Below are 7,455 nucleotides of genomic sequence, written 5' to 3' on the forward strand. Positions count from 1 at the left end.
TTTTTTATTACTTTAGCCATTTATTTTTCTTGCAATTTTATTTTATTTTCTTATTTATTAATTTACTTTTTCTTTCTCTTGGCAGGTTTTTATAGTTTATGACTAGAAGAAATTGATCGAACAGTTCGTAGAAATCACAGAGAAATAAGGCGTAGTTTACGATACACAAAAAACGAACAAGAAGACAATACTCAACCTCCAACCGACGAGATGGCTGAAAACCAAGACAATCAGCTGCCTCCTACAATTGCAGCTAATCAAAATCCTGCTCCATGTACTATGCATGACAATGCTAAACCGTCTTTAACAGGAACTGAATCAAGTATAGTTAGACCTACTATTGCTGCGAATAATTTTGAATTAAAACCTAACATTATTCAGATGATACAGCAGTTTGTTCAGTTTGATGGCTTGCAGGATGAAGATTCCAATACTCACTTAGCAAATTTCCTGGAATTTTGCGATACATTCAAAATCAATGGCGTTTCTGATGATGCCATCCGTCTTTGGTTATTTCCCTTCTCATTGAGAGACAAAACTAAACAATGGTTAAACTCGTTACCACGAGGGTCTATCACTACTTGGGAGCAAATGACCGAGAAATTTTTACTAAAATATTATCCGCCGACTAAAACGACTAAATTACACAGTGATATCTTTTCTTTTGTGCAGATGGACTTAAAAACACTTTACGATGCATGGGAGAGATACAAGGATCTATTGAGAAGGTGCCCTCACCATTAGTTACCTCTATAGTTGCAAGTTCAAACGTTCTACAATGGTGTGAATCCCTCGACAAGACAAATGATTGACACTGCTGCTGGCGGAACTATCAACAATAAAACACCGAAAGATGCCTACGAATTCATAGAGGAGATGTCACTGAACAACTATCAGTGGCAAGTCATGAGGACTAAGCCAACAAAAACAGCCGGCGTTTATAACATCGATTCAGTCACCATGCTCTCTAATCAGGTAGAACTTCTCAATAAAAAGATTGATAGTTTTCTTGGTTCGACGCAGTACATCCAGTAATGAGGTGTGACTCAAGGGGAGGAGGTGTGCATACAGAATACCAATCCTTCAATCCTACAACTGAAGAAGAACAAGTCAACTATATGGGTAATAATAACTTTAGATCTCAAAATAACCCATACAGTAATACCTATAATGCAGGTTGGAGGAACCACCCAAAATTTTCCTGGGGAGGTCAAAGGAATCAAAAGCCACAAAATCCTCAGGGTTTTCAACAACCACCTTATCACCAATAGAAGAAGTGGAACATTGAAGAGATGCTCTTTAAATTCATCTCGGTGTCAAAAACCCATTTTCAAAATACCGAGTTGCACTTAAGAATCAACAAGCATCGATCCAAGGACTCGAAACTCAGATAGGCCAGCTGTCCAAACTAATCTCTGAAATACCACAAGGTAGCCTACCAAGTAATACTGAACCTAATCCAAGGGAATACCTCAATGCAATTAGTGCTTAAAATAAGGACGGACTCGTTATACCCGAGCCAGAAATACAGCAAAACAACGCGATGAACAAATGACGAGAAGAGGTAAACGATAATGATCCCAAACAGGTAAGTACGAATCATGAACCTCGTGTGCCATATCCTAAAGTGATGATGAAAGACAAAACAGAAGAACAATTCGGTAAGTTTGTCAAACTCTTAAAGAAATTACATATTAACTTACCCTTTATTGAAGTTCTTTCGCAGATGCCCAACTCAGCAAAATTCTTAAAAGAACTTTTGAGCAATAAAAGGAAATTAGACACTACATCGCATGTGGAACTCAATGCAGTCTGCTCAGCTATTCTAAAGAATAAGCTACCTAACAAATTGAAAGATCCAGGGAGTTTTAGAATTCCTTGCTTAATTGGTAGTTTATTTGTGAATAATGCTTTAGCTGATCGAGGGGCAAGTATAAATGTTATGCCTTATAAAATGTTTAAACGACTAGGTCTCGGTAAACCCAAACAGACTAGGATAAGCATACAATTGGCTGACAAAATAGTTAGATTTCCTAAGGGTATTATTGAAGATGTTCTCGCTAAAATTGAAAAATTTATTTACCCAGTAGACTTTGTTGTCTTAGATATGGATGAGGATAACGAGGTACCTTTAATTTTAGGACGACCCTTTTTAGCAATTGCCAGAACCATTACTAATGTAGGCACAGGGGAGCTAACACTTTGTGCAGGTGACGACGCAGTAACACTCCAAGCAAGCGACTCAGTCCAAACCCCTAAGACTCAGGATAATGCTACAAAAACTGTCGATGATAAAACTAATATTCAATCGTCCTTGCAGGAACCTCCTCGAACAAAGACAACAGAGATAGTGTGCTACTATCATGAAGAGAACAAAGACGTCCATGAAGAACGAAGACTACAGATAGAGGAGCTAGACGAATGGCGAGAACACAAACCGAGAACACATGATAAACCGAAACTAAGCAAAAACAAACCCGATACCTCTCCTAATCAACTTCAGGTCGGCCATATAGTCTTACTAGATGCCGTTGATCCTCACATTGTCACTACCACACCAAATGAGGAAATCCCTCTTACGGTACTCAGTATTTTTCCATTCGGTACAGTAGAGGTGAGTCATCCCAAGTTTGGCACTTTTAAGGCACCCGTTTAAAACTTTATTTTAAAACTGACAACAGGAACGAGGAGTATGAACTCCTCAAACAACCATGATCATTCAACAGAGAGGTAAGTCGAGCTTAGACTATAAATAAGTGCTTCTCGGAAGGCAACCCGAGCACTAACATATTTTGATTTCTTTATTTTTTTAATTTCTAACACTTTGAATCATTAACTTAATCTTTGAATTGCACAGTTTTTAGCACACACGGCCAGGCACACGGGCATGCCTAAAGTCGTGGCCAAATAGGGGATGAGAGACGGCCGTCCGAGACGGTCGTGTTGAAGCAGGACATGATTTCCCCAAAACACGGGGTGCAATAAATCCCCACGGCCGTGCGACATGGCCGTGGGTGAACTTGATAGGAAGATCACGGGCGTGGGATAGAAAACCATGGGCGTACCAGGGACAAGGCTCGAATCTATTTCTCTGACACGGACGTGCGACACGCCCGTGCAATTAAACTGTGGACAACAATACACGAACGTGCCACACACGCCAAAGACACACGGGCGTGTGATAGTAGCCGGGCACGACCACATTTGAAAAATTCAAAAAACACGGGCTACCCTCACAGCACACGGGCGTGGCCCTAGGCCGTGTGCCCCTCCCCTATATAAACAAACCATTGTTCATCTTCTTCCTCCTTTCAAAACCCTAGCCAAAATCCACCCTCCCCCTCTCCCAACCCCTACTCCCTATTCTGGCCACCATTCCTTAGATTCTCACTTCCTTAACCCCAAAACCACCCTCAAAGTCACTCCACTTGCATTAATCCCTATTTTCCCCTCCCTACACCCTCTATTTTCCCACCACACAGTTTCCTCTCTGCATCACACGCTCGTGCTCGCCACCAACACGCCCGTGCGCCGTCATACAACAGCCTTTGGTTCACTTTCTCAACTTTATTTTTCCAATTTGTATTGCTAGATTAGTATTCTACATGCTTTACATAGATATTGTTACTATTACAAATATGTTTTAGACAAGTTAAGAATTTGCTTTAGAATTTTCTATATTTGACCTATTTAAAACACTAAATAGCATATACTAGTTTTAAGCTTATTGCTTAACTATTGATGTATCTTGGATTCTATCAATGCTCATATATTTTCAGGTACATTATGTCATCATCGAGAGGAAAGAAGGCCGTGGTCCCATCCTCAAAGAGATGTAAGGGACCGGGTTCTTCCTCGGTATGAGCTACAGCCAAAGTTTGGCACCCATTCCTTGAATTTCCACAAGCTTTGCAGGAGGAGCTATTTCAAATACTACGCGCACGACCTATCACCACGGGTTGTTACATCGACTGGGCTACCGTAGAGCAAGCCAGCTCATTGATGCCATCCGCGCCCTCCTGTCTACAGACCCATGGGAACGGCACTTTCCTATTAGCGAGCCCACTTATTTAGAGCTAACCTTAGAATTATGCTCTACTTTTCATTTACAGGTGGTGATGATGAACAATGACGACCTAGGCACCATTCACTTCCGATTAGGCAGTCTAGTTCGCTCGATGAGTGTCCCAGAGTTTGGAGTTGCTCTGGGACTTTACATCGATGAGTTTATGGAAGAGGGGGACATGAATGCACTACCACACAATATCCACATCTCCCCCTCCTTGAGCTAGAAGGCTTTGGAACCACCCTATTCCAACTACGACCCCAGCCGCTCGAAAGCCTCAGCTCTCCCCCCTTCCCTCCACTATCTCCATGCCATATTGGCTCACACATTAACTGGAAGGATAGAGAGCACCGGCGTCATCACCACCCACGACGCCTACTATTTATGATGCGTGGCGAATGCACACGTAACTAACTTAGCCTACTTCATTGCTTTCGCCATTCGCCATCAGACTGAGCGGCATAGGAAGTGAGTGATCTCCATCGGCCCCTACGTGACGCGCCTTGTAAGACACTTCGGCCTCCTTAACACCGCGGCCCAGTCATCAGTGCTTACACCCATAGGTTAGATGTCCCCATAGGGCATCATGACTATGTTATACATGCGAATGATCGAGCCCCGACGTTGGACCGACCCTCCTCAGTACCGTCTCTCTTATGCCATTGACTAGGAGGATCTTGAGGACATTCCTAATGATGTTCCCCCACAGCACGACGAGCCTTCGACCGCGCCACCTAGGGAACGACCAGTTCCTGCAGCTGCTTCATTGGCACATTTTTCTGACCGACTCGCCCATTTCGAGCAGTACTGCACTACGCAGTTCGAGATGATCCACGAGTGAGATTGGCGACGGGACTGACAAATGGATAATATGCAGGCCATGATGCAGCAGCTGTGCCAGCACTTCCACATCGCACCTCCAGCACCACCACCTGAGGGCCCCACCGACGAGGATCATTGAATCCTCCTATTTTATTTTATTTTTATTTATATTTTATTTATTTTATTCTTATTTTTCTTTTGATTTTATTTTCATTTCAATTTTCTTATTTTGAAAAACATATCTATATTTGTAAATTTTTATTTTCCATTTTCTAGTATTTCTAACAAGTAATTCCACTACACTCTCTTCCACACCAACTCTTAATAAGCTCTTCATGATTCTATAGACTTCCAAGCAAAGCTGCTAGGAATATTTTATGCAATGAGGAAACAAATAGGGAACAATACCTAACGAGTGCCATGTTCAACGACCCAATTTCTTCATCTAGCCAAGAACAGTGGCCGCTGCCATTTTCCCCAAACATTCCAGCCTCAGAATCAAGCTCTGTATCCTTCTAACAGGGAGTTTCACCTCTTTCCCTCTTATGATTTTCTTTATGTTGACTAGTCTATCTTTGTACATTGAGGGCAATGTACATCTTAAGTGTGGGGGTGAACATGGAACCTAACTTTTTGCATTATTCTCAAATCCCTGAATTTGGTCTTGTGCTTAAGTGATTTTCTCATAATAGTGATAGAATGAATTTTGATTGATCTATAACTATTGTTGGTATGTCATGAATTAGACCATGGGAATTATGCATGATTATTTGATTATAGGACATTAAAGAATCGAGCATGATAAGTTGAGATTTTGAGAACTAAAATTTTTAGACTATGTTCCTAAACTGAGGTATTATCTTGAAATTTTAAGTATACAGGAATGACATCAAAAACCTAAATTTTTGGAATGACATCAAAAACCTAAATTTTTGGTTAGATTTTTGAGCCTTTTGAGCATATAGCTTTCTTTCTTGCTCACTTCTTTTGTGGTTTGGGTGTGTCAACATTGAACTATTATTCTAGAACTTGCTTCGATTATACATGTCAAGACCACACGTATGATTTGATATACTGAGATGATAAAGGCACTTAAGATTTAACCCATTGACTCCAAAAAAAGCCTTCCCACATAATTAAACCCTTAGTGAACCCCTTTTGAACCTATTAACCTTTTTCTTTGATTAACCCTCATCATTAACCCATTAACCTATTATTGTTGAAATCTTCTTACTTAATTTGACCCTTTTTATCGAGATTGAATTTAATATTTTTACCTCACTATGTTCACCATTTTTTGTTACTGAATCATGAAGTATAATTTCTGTATTGTATGAACTTGATTTGTTCTTAAAAAAAAATTGTGTGTAATTCTTAGCAAGCTAAAGTTGTCATGAACTCATGTAAAATAGTTTTAGCTATTTATTTGTGATTCAGTAATTAATTTTTTGATAATGGGGTAACATATTGAAATTATCTCGATTCTAACCCCTGTTCTTCGACCTGTATCCATACCTGTAACCTAAAACCCATTACAACCATGCAAAGACCTTTCGATTAGTGTATCATATCATTTACAAGTGGTGGAGATTTGATTTTCAGGCAAGCCTATGGTAATAACTTTTCATGTTAGACAATCGAGTGCTTAATCTTGACCTTTAAACACTTTGCGTGATTTGATTGAATCTTTAGTGAGGATGTCATCTCATGTGTATTTAGGACTAAAGTTAATTACTTAAAGGAAAGAGCTTACCTATAATTTTATTATCGAAATATCCAATTTAGATTTTTTGAGGCTTTAATGCCCCTATAGTTAAATTCTCATTGTATAATTTTTCGTGGAATAGTTTGTAACATTATCAATACTAATTATGTGATTGAAAAGAATGAATTCTAGCAGTAAGTGAGAATTTTGCTTGAGGACAAGCAAATGCTTAAGTGTGGGGGTATTTGATAAACTCCAAATGATACATGTTTTTACCCCAAATACTTAGCATGTTTATGGACGTTTACTACTAGATTTGTGGATTTTGGTGCTTTTAATCAGGTTATTTCATGTTCTTTACCCAGGAGAGCATCAAGAGTCAAAAGGAGCCAAAAACAAGCCAAAAAAGGAAAAAAATAGACCAAATCGAGAAGACCTACACAGCCTAAGCCTTGCCACACGGGCAGCTCACACACCTGTGCCTTTCGAGGGTGTCGACCAAGGTTTACACAACTCACACGGCCTGGCCATTAAGCCTACACGGCCATGGCAATTTAATGGATCGTACACGGCCTGGCAACCACGTCACACTGCCATGGCACACGGGCGTGTCCCTTTTTCAAGGAGTTGTATTCTACACGAAAAAAAAGATACTTAGGGGGAAAGAAAGCCAACCAAAAGCCTATACAAACACCCCAAGTATGACCTAGAAAGGGGGCTCTCCAGAACTTTTCTGGAACACAGAACCACATGCCGAGAATTACTTGAAGGAAGCCAGACAATGCATCTCAAAAGTTAAGGCTACTCCAAGACTGTAGATCTCTCTTAGAATTCCTTCAGGGGTTTTAGAGTTTTCTTTATG

General features: G+C 40.2%; 1 non-coding gene across 1 annotated transcript; it reads right to left on the reverse strand.

Moving 5' to 3' along the window:
- Positions 1–639: 639 nt before the first annotated feature.
- Positions 640–746, reverse strand: LOC121230114 (small nucleolar RNA R71). The gene has a single exon (XR_005928066.1). It is a non-coding gene; the product is annotated as a small nucleolar RNA R71 (small nucleolar RNA).
- Between the last annotated feature and the right edge of the window lie 6,709 nt (positions 747–7,455).

The sequence above is a fragment of the Gossypium hirsutum genome, chromosome A05 (assembly GCF_007990345.1).
Source record: "Gossypium hirsutum isolate 1008001.06 chromosome A05, Gossypium_hirsutum_v2.1, whole genome shotgun sequence".
NCBI classification, from domain to species: domain Eukaryota; kingdom Viridiplantae; phylum Streptophyta; class Magnoliopsida; order Malvales; family Malvaceae; genus Gossypium; species Gossypium hirsutum.